The sequence below is a fragment of the Mustela nivalis genome (genome assembly GCF_964662115.1).
Source record: "Mustela nivalis genome assembly, chromosome: 14".
Classification (NCBI taxonomy): Eukaryota; Metazoa; Chordata; class Mammalia; order Carnivora; family Mustelidae; genus Mustela; species Mustela nivalis.
Window position 1 is genome coordinate 22,949,044 of NC_139033.1, and position 21,175 is coordinate 22,970,218.

Sequence of the window (21,175 nt, forward strand, 5' to 3'; positions counted from 1 at the left end):
ACAAACCAAAAAAAAAAAAAACAAACTTAGATTAGTTAAACCTGTGTTGAATTAGGTCATAATAAAAGAATCGTCTCTGATGGATTTTAGTTGTGGTTTGGCAAACATTCTAGACACACACAGAAACTAAAAAGCCTTTCTTATAAAAGCAAAGTCACTTTAGAGTGTGGCAGTCCTCAATAAAGGGGACAATAATCTCATCTGTTGCTTTTTAAAATAAGTTTCTGTGATATTTCAATTTGCAAATACCCTCAGCTATGCTCAGCAGTTCCATGTCTTCCCTCGGGAGGCTCTTCCGCATTAGACCAACGTTCAATTCACCGGCTACGAGCAAGACTTATATCTGAAAGAAGGAACCACTGGGGGAGGGGGGAATTGTCCACGCCAACTGTAAACCTGTCGACAATGAGTTGTTTTAATAGAAAATGATTCCATTAAATTTAAACATTTTAGAAACAGTAACTAAGGTTCTGAAACAAGACAGAATGGACATAGGGGCAATGTCTCGGAATTCACGTGATTCTAGCCACACCCAACCCCCCATCCTCCTGCTGATCATACACTGTGAGCTCCCCTTGAGATATAAGCTCATTGTAACTGCCTAATTTGCATGGTGCCCCCAACATATCGTATCATTGGATACCTAGGCACAGATAGAATATTTGTAAAACAGATACTATTCCATGTAAAAATGTAAGGAAAGTCAAACTCACTGAGCTGAACTACCCAAGGTTATAAAACTGGTAAAAGAAAGTAAACCTTGATTTTTCTGACTCACAATATGAGTTTTGAAAATTTGAAAACCTCTACCATATCTTCCCGTGTTTAAAATCTTAACTGCAAAGATGGGCTCCCTTCGAACCCCCATGAAAATCAAGCCTGATTCCACATACCCCTCCACGCTGTGGGCACACCTTCAGGGCCAGCTGGAGCAGACACATTTGCAGTGGAGATGAAACTGTCTTCCTTCTCAGATTCTTGTGTGGACTCATTTTATTGCTAGTGGATGGCATGAAATTAAGCAACACCACAGCAGCCATCCTCTGACCAGAGAGACGGGCATCAACTTGAGTGCTGAAATGACCAAGAGACATAGGGGCAATGTCATCAGTCCTCTATGGAGGAATAATAATAATAATAATAATGAAGCAAATATAAGGCATATAGACTACAGATGAAGAGCAGGAGGTTGATTCTCCTCTTCAGGACAAGAGATGAAGGAAGATAAGGACTCAGCATAGGGAGCAGCTAGCACTGGGGAGGAAGGGACATTCCTAAAATGGTCTTTAATAAAAATATTAATGATAACACCCTGTAAGTTTCTAACCAAAGGCGCAGGAAGCTAGCTATGTGGAGAATAATAATAAGAGTAATGATAAAAAATAATTATTCATAGCTTACTATTAGATATTCAACAAAGTGTTTATCTACTAATTCCGTAAAATCTTACCAACACCCATAAGCTGTATGTATTTTCCCCATTTTATAGGTGGGGAAACTGAGGAGCAAATAATTTATATAGCTTTGTTAATGTCAAAAAACTGATAGTAAGAGGATTTGGGACTAGTTCTGTTTAATCTGGAGCCCATGCTTATAATCCTAATGCTGTCCTGGGGCTTATGGTAGAAACAGTATTCTAAGGGTTATACAGAGAATTTTACAACACCAGAACTTTTCCCCACAAAGTTTTTTCAGTCTCGAATCTTCACTGTCCATTATTTACTTATGTACCTTTGTTTTTTCCCTGCTTAAAAAAAAAAAATGCCCCAAATTAAGCCTCATCGTGCCTTAGTGTGAATTAATTTCTCAGTGGGCTTTGGTTGGGTAAGTGAGAGACAGGACCCGTGGGAGCCAGGAGGACTTACTGGAGAAGCTGTAGAGGGGCAAGGAGCCATGGAAGAAAGGGTGCTCAGAAGGAAAATGGAAGGTAAACATCACCTTTCTGATCAGGCAGGATGGGCTGGTGTTTGTGGAAATAACCGCATTGTCTCAATAGCTTGACAGGATATGGTTTTATTTCTTACTCATGTGATATGCTTTTCATAGGTGCAAGGTGGGGCCGGACTCATTTTATTCCCCCCTTCCACGTCAGGCTGACACACTCTCAAACATGCCCACTACTGTGGTGGAAGCAGAGAGAACTGCGGGGGTCCACACAGGCAAGTGAGTGCAAGGGAGTGTTCTGTTCACACTGCATTGACCAGAACGGATCCTGTGTTGACACCCAGTCACAGAGGGGCCAGGAAGTGCCAACCTCCTGTGTGCACAGACCCCAGGAGGCCAGAAAACTTCATGAAAGCACTCGCAAAAATTCTGTCAATGGATCTCTCTCAATATTTACCTACTTCTCCACATGGCCCATGTTTGACATCCCTTATGCTCAGTAGCACACCTGCCTTTCAAAAACATTTCAGCTCACTGCTCCCTATTGCTTTCTAAAGCCACGGTGTTTTCAGAAGGTCAGCTTCTGTTCCATCACACCGATGTACCATAGAAACAAAAGTAAGTCAGGAACATACCTTTTAAGCATGTTTGGGATAAGAAATGGCACAGTGAATGATGGGTTCCATATTTGCAATGTGAGGGTTTTGTCATCTTTATCAAAGAAAGTCTTGTCTGCTACTTCAATTATGTTCTTTCCTTATACATTATCTTATCAGAGGCATTGTATGAGATCTTAAAATCATGAATTTCTGACTGATGTGAATGATTCATCTTATTGTAATTTCCTGTGAATATTATGATAGCCAAGAGGAAAGGAAAATTCATTTGTATGCTGTGAGATCTTTGAAAATCAAACTTTACTTTAAAAATAAATTTTATTGCCATAAGGTATTCTTTATGTGTCATTTCTAACCTTAACGAGAATGTGATGGACCCTTCCTGATGAGTAGTATCTGAATCATGCTGGAGATGTCAAAATAAAATGAAGATTTCAAAAAAGTAAAGCTTCCCCTAATTTTGCAAAAAAGGGGGAGCATATTATCTCAATTTTAGTAAGCAAATATTTCACTTTCTGTAAGTTATATATACTTATGCAATCATTTATAGTTTGTTAAAGTGAGTCAGTAACTTCGTTGACACTCTAATGTGGTCTACTTCGACTATGCATGTACTTCACACAATGAAAAACAAGGATTATAAGAAACTATCTCAACCTCCTGGGATCTTACATCCTGTCCAAGATCAGGCCTGTCAGAGCAGAACTTGAGGTAAGAATGCATGAGCAATGATCTGCTTGTGAAGGAAGTGGTCCCAGAGAAGCTGAGGAGAGCAAACAAAACAGAGTAGAATAGGGAAAGGCCAGGCAAGGGTGTGATTTCAGGCAAAATCTTGCAGCAAGTAGCACCAGCCTGATCCCTAGGGTGATCGTGAAGTGTAAGTTACAACTAATGGTTGTCTTGATCTAAGACAAAGGTGATGGATTTTCATACTCTTGGACATCACAGTAATTCCATCAAGCGGAGGTAAACTCCTGGGTACTTCCAGCTGTCTGCATATGCAATCAAAATGGTCCCAGCAGCCCAAGGACAGTCATCCAAAGGAATATTGTAGATAGTGGCCATTGAAGTCACAAGCATTGCTGCTGGAAAGGGGCCCGTCGGGAAGGCACCCGGGAATCCAGGAGAAGCACCAGAAATACCAATTACAGTCCACCCCTTCCTTCTTTCAAACCCACTAGCAGCAAGCTCACTTTATCCTGCATGACCTCTCCAAAAGGACAGTTAGGGGACCATTTCAGGGGACATGCAAGCAGGGGGTTAGTGGGTGGTTTCTAGTTCCTGTGGCTGCTGTGAATCCCAAGGCTGCACTTACCACCACTGGGCACTGTGGTGTCCCTTCTGGCTTCCATGAAAATTCTTACCCGAGTTTTCCCTTCATTTCCCTTCACTGGTTCTATATTTCAAATGTGAGTAACAGCCAATAGATTCAGACTTCCAGCTTATACTTTCAGTTGTCCCCCATTCTTTGTCTTTCTAAGGAAGACCTCATCTACACCAAAATGTCTAAGATGTTGCTTATAGAAAAGATGGCTGGCAGATATATGGCTACATTTGACCTCATGATGCCTCCAAAATATCCAAAGTAAGAATATCTGTTTTTGCTGTTTATTCGTCCAAAACCACATACTGAGTGCTTACTAGATGCCATGCCCCATGCCAGCAACAAACAAGGCAGGTGAGTTCCATCACAGAGAGGACTCACGGTGCCTCTCCTTGCACACCTGCTCCTCAGCACTGCCCTTTCACCCGCTGGAGCCCTCTGTAGGCACAAATACATCTGGGAAGACTGCTCTGAGCTTCCAGCCTATGTGGATAAGTTGTCTCAGAAGGATGATGTCCCTCCTCTCCTACTGCATTTATCAGGCAGCCGTGTCATATGTGGAGATCGGGGACACAGCCCAGAGGGGAAAAAGCATCAGGAGGTCAGGGAGATGAGGTGGGTATGAACCAGAGTCTCTTCTTCTTGCTCACACTGAGCAACAAATCTTCCCTAGAAATCTAAGCCACTTGTTGGGATTGGTCCATAATATAAACAGAGAATAATAAAATATAACTTAACTATAGCATTAACTACATTATAATATAGATATAGATCTTATGATCTGATTAGTATTAATAACTCTGTCTTGTCAGTTTGTGGATTAAATGGATATATCTGGGCTAACTAAGGAAAACTGTACCTTGTATATTTTTGTTTCTATGAGAAAATAAATTCAGGTCCTAAATAATTCAATCACAAATTCACTCTGGCAACTGAGGCTTTCATAAGTCAGGGATTGCTTGTACTATCCTGTGGCATTAGTTACGAGGTGCCAAGGTTATTCACGCCTCTTTCTCTCTATCTCTGCTTTAAAAGTGTCCATGAATTAGGATTCAGTTCCCAGACCAACCGGAAATGGAGAGCAGCAGTTTTAAACAGTCATGCGTCGGTAGGAGTGGTGGGGAGGGACTCCTGCAGAGGATGAGTCTCATCTTCTAGACCCAATATCACCGCCCACTCTCCCTTAACTTTAGTTACAACACCATCTCACCTTCACAAGGCAAAAGCCCCAAACCTCATAGGCTGGCGTGTGTGTTTGCTGGTGATGTGGGTTCCCCCAATCAGAATAGAAAGGGAGACAGGTAGACGCAGCTGCAAACACAGGAACCCACCATCTGTCAGGTATGGAGGCAGTGTTTTAAGGTGTGTCTACTCTCCACTCCTGAGATCTTTGAAGCTAAAGGGACAGTGACCGTGGTCTCTACTCCAGGTCCCTTCAATGAGCTAGGGTGCTGCTCTTGGCTGTTCCTCTGGAACTCCCAGTGAACTGTAAACCACCTTTTAAAATACTTTTTTTTTTTTTTGATACTAGAATATGTTATGTGTATGATACCAAGTTCCAATAGTGTAGCCCCAGGCAAGCCTTCTCCCACCCCAGGACTGTCCACACATCCCATCGCTCCTCACAAGGAAGGGCAGGGGCTCCCCTGGGTGCTTGCCAACCCCAAGAACAAAACTCTTCTCTTCACTCACAGCCCAGCGCGGAAGAACTACCGAAGACCCTGACCCTTCTGGTCATCCAAGGTCCACCAGCGCTGGATTCCCCTTACTGAGTTCTCACTTACTGGAACCTCTGACCTCATTCAGGCCAATGCTGGCCATGTTGGCTACACTCTGACTAGGGTTATGGACATCCCCTTGGCCAATTCTAACTCACCTTTGCAGGGACTGTCAGCCACCAACTCTGCCCCTTGGGCCCCCTTAGGCAAGTGAAAGCCCATGACCTCAGTGACAAGTTCATTGCTGTCCCAGTGCACCTCAACTAAGGTGCTCGACATAGCAGATAGAGCTCACTTACCAAGGACAGGAAGTCTTTAAAAGACCTAGCCCCAGTCACACAACAACTACCACTCTGGTAGCCTATAGATCTGTGCGTAAAAAAATAATAATGAGAAATAATCACATTTTAAATTTCTCTGGTTGTTGGGTGCCTCGGTGGCTCAGTTCGTGAAGTGGTTGGCTCCTGGTTTCAGTTCAGGTTCCAGTCTCGGGGCTCTGGGATCAAGCCCTGTGTGACTCCCCACACTCCGCAGGAGGTCCGCTTCAGGGTTTTCCTCTTCCCCTCCCATTGGCCTTCACCCTCCCCCAAGCTCTCTCCAAATAAATAAATTAATCTTAAAATGAAATGAAATAAAAGTATCTGGTTGTTGTTTTGTTTTAGGGTTTGCCTTGTGTTTTATTCCTTTTTCTTGGAAGGAGCTCTGAAAACGAGCTCTAAGTGGACAGAACTTGGTCCTGGTAAGGGGACGGTTAGTATGCACCGGAGAAGGGAAGGAGCGGAGAACGTGTGCAGTCAGCATGGTGTGGACATTGCCTAAAATAAGAAGATATAGCTAGATGAAAGGGAAGAGCCAGGATGGCAGAGAGAAGAGGGAGTTAGGGTGGGAACATTGCCCCCAACCTGAGTCTAGGTCCCTCTCACCCCGGCCAGCACCACACAGCTAGCAGGAAGGGGTGAGGCTACACAGCCAGTGCAGGAGAGGTCAAGAGGTAGGAGACCTGAACAGTCTCTAGTAGGGGAGACGCAACACCTGCCCACAACAAAGGAAAAATGGACAGGGAATGAATAGGACGTGCTCCCAGGTTTGAAGATAAGTGAGCTCTTGTCCACATGTCTAATCTGTTTTGTAAACTTATAAACAAGTCTATCCACTGTGTGCTTTTCAGTTTTCCGTAAACTCTTCTGAACTCAGTGATTTCAGTTATTTTAGAAACCAAAATACCTCGACACTAGTAGACCCTAGGTCCACCAGGACCTGTGACAGAGGGGGAAACCCACGAGGCTCAGGGAGAGCTTTCATGCCACAGGGTACGTGGAACCCGTGCTCCCCTAGGTCTGTTGCTGGTGGTCGTGCTCACAGGGATGGATGAGCGGAACACTCTATCTTGTGGACGGAACCACGTCCCAGAAAACCTCGTTGCTGTCCTGACCCCGAAGCCTCAGAATGTGACCTTACTTAGAAATAGGGTCATGGCAGAGGTAGTTAAGATGAGGCCCCACTGGAGTGGGGTGGACCCCGATGGCAGTGGGACTGGTGTCCCTGAGGAGGACAGACACAGAGAACGGACTTCGCATGACGATGAAGGGGGACTGGACAGGACACAGCTAGATGCCGAGGTCAGCGGCGCGCGGCCAGAGGAGGAAGAAGCAAGCATGTTCTCCATCAGGAACACGGCCCTCGTAACCGTGACCTCCAGCCTCCCCAACTCTGAGAGAACAAGGGTCCGATGTTTTACGTGGCCCCCACCCCGCCCGGTTTGTGGTGATTTGTCGCAGCCGCCCTAGAAAATGAACACGCCTGAATGAGGACATTTCAGAGCCTCTGATAATGCAACGCATGAATTCAGATTTGGGGTAACACAAACCAGAGAAGTAGATGATATTACTTTTTCTAGCTTAATATTTGAGTCTATAATTTCTCTTACAAGCAGTTAAATTGCATACTGTTGTTTCCTGAATTTTCCCCCCAAAACCATTTTTTATTGTTCTTGTGGTGTCGGTAGCCATCAAAGAGGCTGTCACCAGGAAGCGGATGTTAAACAAACAAACAAAATGTAAAGAGACAAACATGATTTTGAACGAACTTCCCCCAAATGACCACTGCATGTGACTATAGAGATTCAAAAGGGAACCAAAGCATTAGTGACAAACCACAGGGCCTTGGCACGTGCTCCAATTTCACGAAGGCCCAGGGACTGCCAGGTTATGATTTGATTCCTGTCCCTCTCCATCTCAAGTAGCTAATCTCTAAGAAAAGGGGAAAACAGAGGCCGGCAGCTACAATCAAGAGTATCAAGTGGATCCATCTGCCAGTACCCATGGGCAGTGAAGTAAAACCCAAGTATCCGTCTGTCATGGCCTCCTATGAGAAGGTGGAAGAAGCGATGGAGACGATGCAGCACTCAAGAAGGAGCAGAAGGGGCGGGGAGTGTCAGTGGTGTTCTGTTGGCAGGATGCAGAGCCGTAAACACCACCAAGAACCTGCATCTGGAAAGCGGCATTCAGAAGCCCCAACCGCAGCTGTTCAAAGCCCATCCAAACCACACTGTAATGAACATAAACACAGTATCAGAAGGAGGCACATGGATCTGAAAAGTAGAAAATTACAGTATACCTACATTCTAAATGAAGAGCTCAATTTATTTCTGCATTTTTTTTAAACACAACCTGAAAATTAAGGGGTTGACTTCCATTCAGAATATAATGTTCTATTCTTTTCACTCATTTTCCAGTTCCCAGTTAGCCAGATATCACGTATTTTACTCAGAAATCCTCTGGATGATTGTGCATTCAGTAATTCGGGGGCAGCTCTTCCTCATGGGGACCCCAGAGTCCGGGTTAGTGAATGGAAAGTCCTCTCCGGAAAGAGGTTCCGGAGTCCCTTCCTTCCCCCACTTTGGGTCTGTGACTGGGCAGCCTCCAGCTTTCATGGGGTGTCCATGTTGTGTTGGTTTGCCTCCCTTGATCCCAGCCACTAGAGCCCTCACATTAAAGAAAGGCTGTCCTCTGCATGCCGGCAATTTCTTTGTGAACTTGTGCTTGCTCAGGGAACAGCCTCGCTCTGGTCTGGGGAGCCCCTGCCTCTCACTGCACCAGCCCCCTGTAAGCCGAGTGCCAACCAAGCCGACACACCCAGGATGAAGTGCCATCCCCAAGTGGTTTGGACAATTCAAGACCTGAGAAGCAGGGAACACTTCAGCAATAATCCCCCTAACCCTCCCCTTGATATCCACATCACTAGTTCCCCACAAAACCTCCCAATAATCATCACTGCCTGATCCGAACACATAGCGGCAATTTCAAGAATAGAAGAAGAAGGAGGAGGAGGAGAGGAGGAGGAGGAGGAGGAGGAGAAGAGGAGGAGGAGGAGGAGGAGGAGGGAGAAGAAGAAGAAAAGAAAAACTGAAGACCTTATGGAAAATAAGAAAGACCCTTTTTTCCTGCTTTATTTTTAACCTGATGTGTTGCAGAGTACTGAATGTCACCAGATTGTCATTAATGTCACTTTTCCTCATGTTCCATATGTGATGTGACATATCGTCTGACTAATGAAACTCGATGAACAATATGTCAACATAAAGAAGCACGCTGGGTCACAAATATGCTTGGAGAACATTAAATTGCAAGGAAATGCATATCGAACGTGTTTTCCATAGGAATAAAATGGAGTTGCATAGTTAACATATCACATTTAAGTATAATACCTTGGAGACCCGAAGAACCAACATACATGGCTGAAAGACTTATAAAATGCACATGATCAGCACATATTGATAGCACAGTGAGGCAGACGAATACAAACCAGTAACAAGAAGAATTACAACAGGAAATGATGCTTTCTCTAAGAAGGTAAATAATTGTGGAAATGAACCAAGCCACATTAATAAAAAATATTGAAAATAGAAGAATACCTCATTATTTTGATTTAAACATTAATACTGTCTCCTAGCACTCTTTTGTCCTCCCCCACTCGCGCACGGTACATTGTTATATGAAAGTGTGGTTCTTGAGCAAACCCCTTGGGGCTGTGGGTCTGGCCTCCTGGACCTGTCCTCACTCAGGGTGACCACCGCCTGGGCTGTCCCCTCAGCCCCCAGGACAGTGACCTGCTGGCATCCATGCAGCTGGCCGCACCATACTTTATGCGGTCCGTCTCCGGGGCTCTGCTGACTTCTCAGAGCGTCGTACACTCCCTTCAGAACTAAACCTTGTCCAATAATTTTACTTCCTACTCTACCGAAGGAGAAGGTGCGCTGTCCTAACCGGCAGTGCTAGCCTCCCTCCGTCTCATAGCGGCCCCTACTGTTATCCTCTCCCCTCTCTCTCACCCTCTCTTTTCTGATCACTCTACTGATGGAATGTTCCAAATTCTTGCCCACTCCTCTTCCCTAGGCTTCACCGACTCGCATGCGTCGCTGACTCTTTCCTATCAGTCGTCTTCTCTCCTTCATCCTCTCCCCTCCCACTTGATGAATTTAGGTATTTCACAACCAGGTGTTGACCCGCATCCCCCCTGCCTGTGAATACTTCACTTACTCCACGGCATTACATACCCCCTCCGGGGGTAGAGAACGCTGACGTCATCACGAAAACCTCTGAGTCTGCACCCCACACCACCCACGAGGTTCAGCATTGCACCCACGAGGTGCACCCACGAGGTCTACTGGACTGCAGCCTGGACAGCAAACATGTAACTTGCAATGTCAGAGGCCAGATGATCCAGTCCCCCTAAGCCACATGGACTGAAGGGGGGGTTATCTGGGAGGAATCATAATGTGACTTACCTCTTATAAAGGTGATGCTGGATAAATTGTCAGAGTTGGCTAAAATGGAATGCATGGAGGTCAATCAGCTGCTGTGAGGGTCATCGAGATGTGTGAGGGCGGCTTCTTCCTGAACTAAGGATGCAGCAATGGGAACAAAAAGAAACAGATGCAAGATATTTGAGGAAGGAAAAACAAACTAGAGTTGATGTTTCCTTGGTTGTGAGGGAATGGGACCGAGCCAGTCTCAGGAGAAAGCCCTCCATCTGACTGGGACCACAATAAGGATGATAGTGCCACCGGCCAGAGTAATATGGTGAGAAGAACACTTTGGGAAGAGGAAATGGTACAAGTCCTTCCTACGGTTTTGGTAATTTATGCTTACGTCATGTCCCCTGAGCATCAAGGGAGAACTCTGGCCCTCGGCATTTTGGACCGGTGGTTGCTAGCACAGTGCTTCTCATTCCACAGAACACAGTCCAGTGGAAACAAGCCCAGTTGAAGCAAAAGCTACAGGGGGACACCATCCTAGTTTTCCCATCGTGGAGGGCTTTCTCGACTTTGTACTGTATAAAGATAGGGAAAGGATTCGTCTTACTCCATCCGGGATGCCATAGCAAAGCCCCGCAGATTGGGCGGTTTATACACTACAGAAATTTGTTTCAGTCTGGAGGCCAGAAATCCAAGATCAGGATGCCAATATAGTCATTTAGTCACTGCCCTTTGCTGAGCAACAGACTTCTTGCTATGTAGTGACAAGGGGGAAGGGGTGAGAGAGCTCTCTGGACCTCTCTTATGAGGGCACTAATCCCATTGCTGAGGGCTCCACCCGTATGACCTCTCACCTCCCACAGGTCCCACCTCCAAATACTATCCTTGGGAGTTAGAATTTCAAGGAATTTCAAAGAAGGTGATACAAACTTTCAGACTCTAGCAAGATACATTAAGAATAACTGAACGGCCTTGCTGGAATTAGAAACAGGAATATTTTTTATACATAAGACTTCATCATAACTATATCCAGCAAAATATAAAACCATTCAATGGGACTCTAGCATTATTCTGACCACATGATGGGGAGGACCCTAAGCCAGCAAGACTGAGATCATGATAACCTCTTCCAACCCAACCAGAACCTTTTAATTGCCCTCACTTTAGTACACATCTTAATGAGCCCCTCGTCCCGGTTCCATCCTTGGATTGCTGCTTCCACCTCACTGTTCGTCAACTGCTGTGGGCTCTGCATTTGCAGAAATTTGCAATTCCCGGCAAATAAGCCTCTACAGACCTTTTCTTTCCTTCCCTCCATTTGGCCAGTCCTGAAGCTCTCCCTCTTGGTATTTGGTTCTGCTTACTCTCCCCGCTTTGTTTTCCCCCAGAATCTGTGTATTGTGGTAATGGGAGCAATATTTAAAGCGCCTTTTGGTAGAAATAATTAATTCTGGCTTAACATCTGGTTGGGTAAAATCATTAAAATTGTTATGCGACTCCCACGGACAGCTCCTTGGCAGTAAGAATCAAAGATATTACTGTTTAACATTAACAAATTGTCCATAATGTATCGGATACATTTACATGTATCAGAAATAATTGTCATGTGATGGACACTGTACCTTTGTTATCTGTTGAAACTTTGTTGCACTCTAGGTACTGTTCTCCCCATTTCACATGTCCAGAGGGGTTCACTCATAGAGCAGCTGAGTTGGAGTGTGATCTGAACCCAATTGTGCATGATTTTGTACTCTTGAGCTTTCTACCCCAACACAGTGCTGGGGCCTTTGGGGATAATAATCATCCTTAAATACAGTCTTCTGGAAGCCAATCTTCTCTCTACAGCACTATCAATCTGTATTTTATTAGAATAAAAAAAATTGCTGATTAGAGCCATTGAGCACTTTTACGAGGTCACTTCTGGTTTGACGATAGTTCACCATTTCCTTGTGCTCGTTCGTCTGTCACTAACAAGCTTGGGGATGCATTCCTTTTGTGACAAGACTTCAGAACAGCGACTCCAGCAATTTGCCATGTTGTCCTATGTGCAACCTACACCACAGTTACCATTGTACTTAATAGAATTACCAGGCGGTTACTATGTTATTATTGGGAAATAATGTTGGGTATTTTGCAGTGAGTCCATCAATAACCCATGTCTTCAATACACCTACCATTTATCCCTGTAATTAAGATATTGTTGACTTCAATACACTTGTTTAAATAACAAAAAAATAGGACACTATATTTTTAAATGATGTTTCATTTAACTGAACCGAGCAAATTTATAACCTCAGATACCTGAGTTTTTGTAAATGATCTGCCAGCCCCAGAAGGAGATGCTAGAATTTATGTCAAATCATCATAATGGATACTTTGTTGTTCCAAACAGCTCGAAAACAGATGTATTTACAGTTCCGGCAGCTGCAGACCCACTATTAGAAAGCCAGATTTGTACTTCCTATTATATTTGTACTTCCTTGGTTAAATCCCAGCTCTCACTCCTGAAACAGAAGTTGTAAAATACAGAAAGGAAAGCTGTATCCTAATGGAGAAGGCTCCAGATAACACATTTTCGTCTGAGAATGCCATTGCAAAACACTGAAGGAGCTGGTCTGGCCACTCGTGAGCATGAAGAATTCTGGTTTTCAGGGGTAAAACTACTTTCTGTGATGTTATAAAAAGTGGCAACTGATGATTTAATACCTCTCCCCCACCAAGTTACATTAGAAATTGTACAAAATATGGTTTCAACCACCCTACCGACTGACTGATGGTTCCAGAGAACATAAAATAAAACAAAACAAAACAAAGTGGTATCTCCATAACCCTTTGGGAGACTGTTAACTGTTCCTTTATTTTATGGTAATTGAATTTTTGGTTAATCATATGGTTATCCAGAATGAAAATTATGCTGCCTTTCAGCTAGGTATGGCCATATGTGGTAGCTCTGACCAAAGGAATACGGCAGGAGTAGTGTATGGCCTTCTGATTGTTCTTCCTTCTAGCTCTGGAACACAGAAACTGTAGGTAGGAGAGATGAACCTTGTGGGCCAGGTCATGAAGGGTGGACCTTGCTGGCCATCTGGGGGACATAGAGCAACAAGGTAGAGTCTGCTCCTGGTAATTCCACAGTCAGAGCAGCCACATCAACATGGACATACTTGTCTTGCTTACCCACTATGATTCTGGATTTCTACCCATGCTTACAAACTGGTATCCTAATCCATAAAAACACTTATCAAAAGAATAATTCTAGAAAAAGAGGTGTAATGAATGAGAAAGATAGTTGGATTTTTATTCATCTGCCTGTGTTTCTGACAATTCCAGAATCCTAAGAAACAAATGGGCAAAAATTCTCCAGAAGGAGTTTTTCATTATTCAAGAATATGATTAGATGAGTGTATTTTTCCTTCTTGGTGAAAGTTTGTTAAATGTGTAGAAATCTTTGACTACTTGTGTCACGGCCTCCATTGGTGAATGAGGCAGACCCGCCGCCAGTTCTCCATGTTGTTAAGTCTTTCCCCTTTTGAGTGTCCAGTAGATGTAACTGGCTAATTGGTAGACTAGACTGCCCTGAATTACCTAGGAGATTTGCTAATGTGTAGAAGTTCTGAAAAGAGCCCCCATCTTTTTAATATGTTTAAGAGATAAGCATTATGTGTGTCACTTCATGAAAAATCATAACCTGACCAATGATTAATAAGAACATTTTCTGAACCCAAATTCTGGCTGTGTTGTCTATACCCATTTCCAAGAAAGGGAGGCAGAGGTTGTGACCTTCAGAGAGAGCACAAGTTTGGGACCATCGCTTTCAGAGCAGCAGTGCTTTCGGTGGGACATCACTGGACAGGATCACAGACTCGGTTCTTTCTCAACTCACGCAACACTTTTGTATTGAACTTCAGATGTCACCAGAAATGGCACAGTCAGGAACACTGAGCCATAGGGCCCACGTGTTGAAGATGTCAGAGACACCTGCTGAAATAACCTAAAATTAGTTGATGAGACTTTACAAGGGCTACCAAATATATTATATAGAGAGAGTATACATTATATACATATTATATAATATCTTCAGGAAAATGAGGGATAAATCCTTTCTGGTTTGCCAGACCTCCCATAAGCCAATTATTTGACGTCTTTTCTACCTAACTTTTCAGTGGTGATGCAGATTCCACACAAATGGAGAATAAAATGAGACAACCAAATTTATTTGTACTTATGGACCTGAGCCAGAGCTTAAATGACTGCAGCACCGGCACTTCCTTCCCTTGGGAGCCTATTGTCTAGTCTAATAGATCTCGCTGTTAGGAAATTTCTCTTATAATTCAGCATAAATTGTCCCTTGCTGAATTCCATCCCATTATTCCTGGTTAGATGTCCTTGGGCTACCTTACACAGTGAGCCCTCTTCTCTCAGGCCTGTCCACTCCTCGGCAGGAGGGGGAGATGGAGAGGAGGCGAAAAGATGGGAGGGGTGATGAGGAAGAATGGAGTCAAATCTACCAAGTCTGCCCTGCCTTGTGTCTCATCAGCGAACATTTCAGCCACAAACTGTTACCTATGGATGCAGACAGCCAATTTATTAACAATGGGATTGTATAATCTCAGAAAAATCTTTAATTTTCAGCTAACTCGACATCTACCTCTTTATAATTTCTCTGTAGGTGAGATAGGTCAAAGTCATAATGTTAAAGACCAAGGCTACAGGAAAGATAAAGTTAAAGATTAAAGAGATCTGTCTGCGAGTTTGAAAACCATAGATTTGACTCTGTTTTTGCTTATTGAATTCTTCTCCTTTCCCTCCTAGTGCCTAGTCTTTTTAATAAAGGACACTGTTCTCTGAGGTGCTTTAAAACATTATACTCATTAGATCATTGACCACTCACAACATGGTGCCGATGGCATGGCTCGCACAAGACCCTTCAGTCAAGAGTCACCTGAATGCCCCCACGGTGGCAGTGGGAGGAGCCATGATACAGTGTGGCCAGACACCAGCTACAGTGGATCAGTGGAAGGGAAAAGCTGACCAACGAGTTCTTCCCAGAAATGTGCTTGATTTGGGCCTGAAAAGGTCAACTCAGTCTCTCTTTGTGTGTCTGGTCTGAAATATGTATAATACCTCAAGATAGAAGCTTGGAAATAGTGAGCTGTCATGTCTTCTGTTGGGTGGACCACAGCAGGACAGAAGGCTCATCTGCAAAGGTGAGGGGCACCAAGGAAGAAAGCAGACTCACCAGGGATGAAAGGCGGGGCCACCTGAGTCCCAGGCCCTACCCCGTTTGTTTTGCAGTCTTGGTAGCATCCTGTATTTTGGTTTCATGAAGAAGTTCAGAATCTTTAGAGCATTTGATGCCATGTAGACTGTGTTATGTTCTCGACAACACAGAGTTTCAGCTTCTGGCTGAGGACACTGCTCAGCTGTTCGCACAGGAGCAGGGATTCTCGTCCAAGTCTTCTTCACTCCAAGCCAAGAATTTTGTCATCACAGTGTACCCACTGTCTCCAGGACCTTGCAGCACACATTCTACCAGCATATGAGGGGGTTGAGGGAGGGAGAATCTGTGAACACCCAAGTCTTAAAGCAAGACTGAAATTGACTTAGGTATACCTTAAGCAACCCAAGAAGCCCTGACCAGCCCATTGGTCAAAATACTTTCACCAACTGCTTCTTGTGGGTGAGGTTTGTGTGTTGTTCATGGTGGGGTTAATGTCATACTCCTGAGGAATCTTTTAAATTACTTACATCAAAACAACGTTTGCTCTCTACTATGCTTGGACTGAATTTGTATTTTATAATACAGAACACCTCCCGTAAGCATCCAGGATATCAATATACATAAGAAACACCAAAATGGGAATTCCACAACTATGCGGACAACGATGGAAGGCATAGCCATAACCAAGCCATGTCTAACATCCAAAAATACAGAGGAAAAGAATACCCATTAGGTTGTCTCTAACCATTGGCCTCTTTTCCCCAAAATTTCCCTCCGTATTCATTTGGCAAGATTCTTTGCAATGCTGTATTCACAATATATACACTGGTTAAGGGAAATAGATTTCTCTGTTGTCTCACTTTATAATCAGATGAGACTCTTAGAAAAGACATTCCATCCAAAGCTGTCTTGAGAGGAAACCAGCTTCTTCCCACTGGCCAGTCAATTTCCTGGCTTTCTGCCAGTTGGCCATGCTGTGTTGTACTGCATCCTATCGCGGTTCCCTCTTCCTGCTGGAGCTGGACCCTATTGCATTCCTACAGGATGGACCCAGGTCTATTAACCAGCAAACATGAAAGCTACAAATTTTTTCCCAACTCCATGTATGAAGTCTGCAAATGTTATTCTTTGGAAGGTGCTGATCATGGCAAATTATGAATTAACATGTCAGACACTGAGATCTGAAAAGTTATAACTGTGTTTACCATGTAAGAGGCCCCAAGTGAAATAAAAAAATCAGGGATAACAGAAAAATCAGGGATCTAGTGCTTGAGAAGTTTGCCAACATCAGATTTCTGCCTTTCTGTCAACAGCTCCGCCAGCATGGGAACACTCTCATGCATGTACATGCGCACACACGCAAATACACATGTGCACATGGTAAAGCAGAGGATAGGCACATGCACCAGAGACAACTGGAACAATAGCTTCTGGTCCTTCTGGTCTGGGCTTCTTGGCCAATTTCATTACCACAAGTTTGCTGATTCAGATCACTCCTTTGTCATTCTCTTCACAAGAATGAATGAGGCCCCCACATGCACCAGGCACTAGTGGGCAGGGCTGAAAAGATGGTAAAGAAGGTGGAGGTAAGCGCTTCGCCCTGAGACCACTTGCCTTGAAGTACTGCAATTCTAAGTATGGCCTGGACCAGCAGCATCTGCAAGCTTGGAAGAAATGCACGTTCTCAGGTCCCACCCACACACCTTGAATCAGAATTTCTGCTTGGGAGACCCAGGAAGCTTTGTTGGAACAAAGTCTCCAGATGATTCTTAAGCACGCTGAAGCTGTTAAGTACTGAGACTATAGCACCAATATTTTAAGAACATTGGCAGATCCATTTTGGTAAACGGAAGTCCAGGGGTTTTATAACAACTCTTTCAGCCTGTGTAGATTCCAAACGCTTAGCCACTGCTGTATGGGAGTTAAGCTGCAGTTAAGGAGTCTTCTGAAATTTGATCAGCAGAGGATCCCAGGCAATATGAAAAAAAAAAAAATCCTTTAAAAAATACTATAGTAATATTGGTTACACATCTCTGCTAAAGATTTGTGTGGCTCCCATTAAATTACATTTCCACCAGGAAGGGACCCAGTGAAACAAAAGTTTTCGTCAATCTCTGATCACATTACAGTTATTCTTTAAAAGGAAAAAACGTGATTATATGCTGAGCACATAGTCAATTGCAGAACAAATCGTTTTTTATTTGAGGAGAGTTGCTGGTCAATATAGAAAGGAATGATGCCCTTCATTTTCTTCTTCGGCAATAGATCAACATGGAATTGGCAGTGTCTCGTTCCCAGGTAAGAACGCTTCCAGGTGAGAAAGACAATATTTAAGGTTTCAAATATAAGGAAACCAAGTTCCTTTATTAAGTACTTTCTGATACGAAGGTGAGGCTAGGGGCCATGTTTTCATTTTTAATGACTGTTTTGAACGTAAGTTTCATGTTCCTTCAAGCGCATCTGCCTGGTGGTTTCCCGGTTCCTAGGAGATCCAGTGAAAGTGAAGCACAAGCTAATTATGAGATCGTCTTCTTGCACAGAGCATCTGCTCCAGGTCTCTGTCTCCTTCCTGCACAGCTGAAGTGGATTTCCCGCTACAGAAACCCGGGGAAGGCCTTTCCCTTTTGTGTGGACCCACACCTCTGTTTTTCTGACCACCGGGTCTAATCTGCAATGGCTTTCATTAATCCTTACTACGTGCAGACACTGGATTAAGTGTGCCCATACCACTTCTCCACTGATCCTTACTGCAGGCCAAGAGTAAATGCTACCACACTCCCCATAATACAGCCAAGCAAACCGAGTCACAGAAGATGAGTTATCGCCAGAGAGCAAGAGGACTAAGTGATAGAGTAAGGATCTGAAAGGGGGTCACCTGGCTTGTGCCCTGCTCTGGTAGGCCACCTTCTCCTTCTTCCTTTTCCACACCACCCTGCAGTTCTCCACACTGAACGGAGCCTGTAGGTGATGTGTGGATCCACTGCTGTTCCACGCTCCCATTACTAGGTGGAAACTTTCTTAAACCCCAATATGTGGAGCCTACTAGACAATATAGAGAACGCAATAGAACATAGTTGACACTCATTATTCACGGTGGTTCCATGAAGCCTATATACAGTTGTCTAAAGTCATCTTGGAAGCTGAGCTAGTAGAGCCAAAAGCATCACTTCTAGGAGAAATACAAGGTTGGGTTCCAGCAACACTCCCGTCACAGCATTTCATGAGCCAACCCATATACAGCCTTGCTTTGTATGTGTTTTTGGTTAAAGACACCTTATTCGATATATTATTGATTCATTAACATTGAACTCACTGCCAACAACACTCTAACTCATGCCTCAATGATACTCACCTAACACTGCTCATCACAGTCACGTTAGAAACACCAGACAACACTTAAGAATTGTTTCAGGGCCATGGAGGGGGGGCATTTTAAACAGCAAAATTACTGCACATAAACCCCGCAAAAAATAAGGAAAATATTGGCAAATAAGGAATCCATGAGTACTGAGGATCTGTGGTACCAGTCTTATTCCTCAGCTATCCTGCCTCTCTGCTGATGTTCATAGGAACATCTGTGTCGTTCCTACGAACCAGGAACATTGGTTCTTCATAGAAAGGACCAATTACTTGAATGTTCTTGGTCTGATTGACATTTTCCAGTCCTTTTCTGCTCGATGTCTGTTCTTCAGTGAATGCAGTAGGTCACCCCCTTCTCCATACACATTGCAAACATCACAGTATGCCCGCTCTTTGCTTGTCTGCTACTGCCTGATAGTCTCATTTCTTTCCCATCCTTTCTTCAGTCTTAGAATTTCTCTCACCAGGAACACTTCTGAGCTTCTCACTCCCTGCCGGCTTCCTACATGAGGATGCCCTTGACTTCAGTGGTAAAAGCTAGGGAAGCTCATGCTGCCTCCTACTCAACTGCCTTTGTGTTTCTTGTTCTTGGAAGGTTCTCCCTTGATAGTCACATAAAAATTCACTTCCTCTTTTCCTTCTTGGTCCCCAAGATTCCTGCCCCTGATGTACACACACCTATGATCCTCTCCCTGGATAAAAGAGACCTCTAAATGCAAGGGGATGGTCACTCCTTGATTGGTAATGCTAACAAAGTGATGGGATAGCCACACCTGCCGTAGCAGACTGGACAGAGATTTCCCTGCAGGCTTTGAAGTGGGCTGCCATGTTGTGAGAATGCCATGTGTCAAGGACCTGAGGAGCCTACAGAGCTGAATCCTCCCAGCAATCAGGATAATCCTGGGAGAGGACCCCAAGCCCCAGACAAGCAGACGTGGCCAACACTTGGATTTCAGCCTGTGAGACGCTGAGCAGTGAGCTCAGCGAATGGGTGCCCAGACTCCTGAACCACAGACTCTTAGACAATAAATTGGTTTTGTTTGAGCTACTAAGATTTTGATAACTAGTTACACAGCCATAGATACATGATCCTTTAAAACGTAAGCTCCATGTGGGCAGGGAGCCCATCTGTTTTGCTCACTGCTTTCTCCTCAGTCTGAATACAGGCCCTCAGCACATGGCTGGAGCACAATAATGAGAATGGGCTTGCGCTGTGTGGCCCCATTTCTCCTGGGGTCCAGAGCCCACCCAAAGATTTCTACAAACTCCCACCTTCCTCCTTCCTGCATCTTTCTGGCTACCATCTTTCTGGTGCTTCAGTTTAGGCAGTAAATGACGTGAGTGTGATGAGTGTGTTCTCCAGACCCCAGTAGAACCAGGTGTGCAGATGCTGGGAATCTGGAAGGGTCATCTCCCAAGGGGAGGGCCAGGACACAAAGTGCACTGCCTTCTCCGCCTTAGAGACAGCTCTGCTCATGGCCAGATTCTTTCAGCTTTCAATGTGGAACTCATGGGGCCCTCTCAAGGAATTCTTTCTAAATAAACCTGGTGTCTTTCTTGGGAGCCTTATGGGGACAGCTGTTAATACAGTGACATTTTCTACATCATTTAATCTATGCTGATAAATTCTACTTCAGACTCTCCACTGAGCATCACATGCATTTATCCATCTGCCTGCTGGTTACCTATGCTTGGAAGTCTCACAGGCACTACAAATTCAACATGTCCAAAAACTGAACTAACCATTTCATTCCTGAAACCTTCTTCTCCAGGGTTCCATATCTCATTGCCTGGCATTTCCACCTGGTTGTCCAAGCTGTAAACCTTGGAATCACTTCTGAGGAGCCCTCACCTTTATCCTGTGGGTCTGATCAGTCATTCAGAGGGTCAGACCTATTTTGTCTCCTTTGGAAATGGCTCTAGCCTCCATCACTTTGCTACAATGTCATCATGATCATCTGAGGCCAGGCCACCATCACCACCTTAGTCCTGCTTAAGAAAGCATAGCAGGGACTCCTCTGTCCTTCAGCCTTACAGTTCATTTTCCACAGTGCAGCCATCAATCTCCTAATACAGCTAAAGTAATGCCCCACGCTGTGCATGCCTTTTCATGGGTTCTCTGGGTCCCCAATGCCCTCACTGCACTGGGCTAATGAGGCTCACCCAACTACTCATTTCCTTCCACCACTGTCTTTACCAGGCTCCCTATAACTTCCCCACAGCATTATCTCATGTATGTTCTTAGTTCCTCAGAAACTCCCTGCTCTTTTCACACCCCCTTGTTCTTTGCTTATG